The sequence below is a fragment of the Nomascus leucogenys genome, chromosome 12 (assembly GCF_006542625.1).
Source record: "Nomascus leucogenys isolate Asia chromosome 12, Asia_NLE_v1, whole genome shotgun sequence".
Lineage (NCBI taxonomy): Eukaryota > Metazoa > Chordata > Mammalia > Primates > Hylobatidae > Nomascus > Nomascus leucogenys.
In genome coordinates, this window is record NC_044392.1 from 56582008 (window position 1) to 56582374 (window position 367).

The following is a 367-nucleotide window of genomic DNA, read 5'->3' on the forward strand; positions in this document are numbered from 1 at the left end:
TCAATATCCCTCTCTTTCCCTCCTTTGAATTGGAGCCCTCAAAATCATCTTTGGAGAAAGGCATAGGCCTGTCTCCTGGGCACATCTTCAAGTAAATCTCCTAAAATGGTTGAGACTTGTCTTGTCATTTTCCTCAATTGACAGGTTACTGATGAGTATTAAATGAGATAATATAAGTCGTATGTAGTTCATTTCACACATGCCTAAAATACAGTAGAGCTTATTCAGTATTCATCTGCCTTTTCTGTACCTCCTACTACTCTGCCCATCCCCAACCCCGGTTTCATGCTACTCTTCTAAGTTGGAGATGGTGATAGTTGGAAATGAAAGGAAAAGGATGAAAGCATGTATTAACAGAAACCATGCC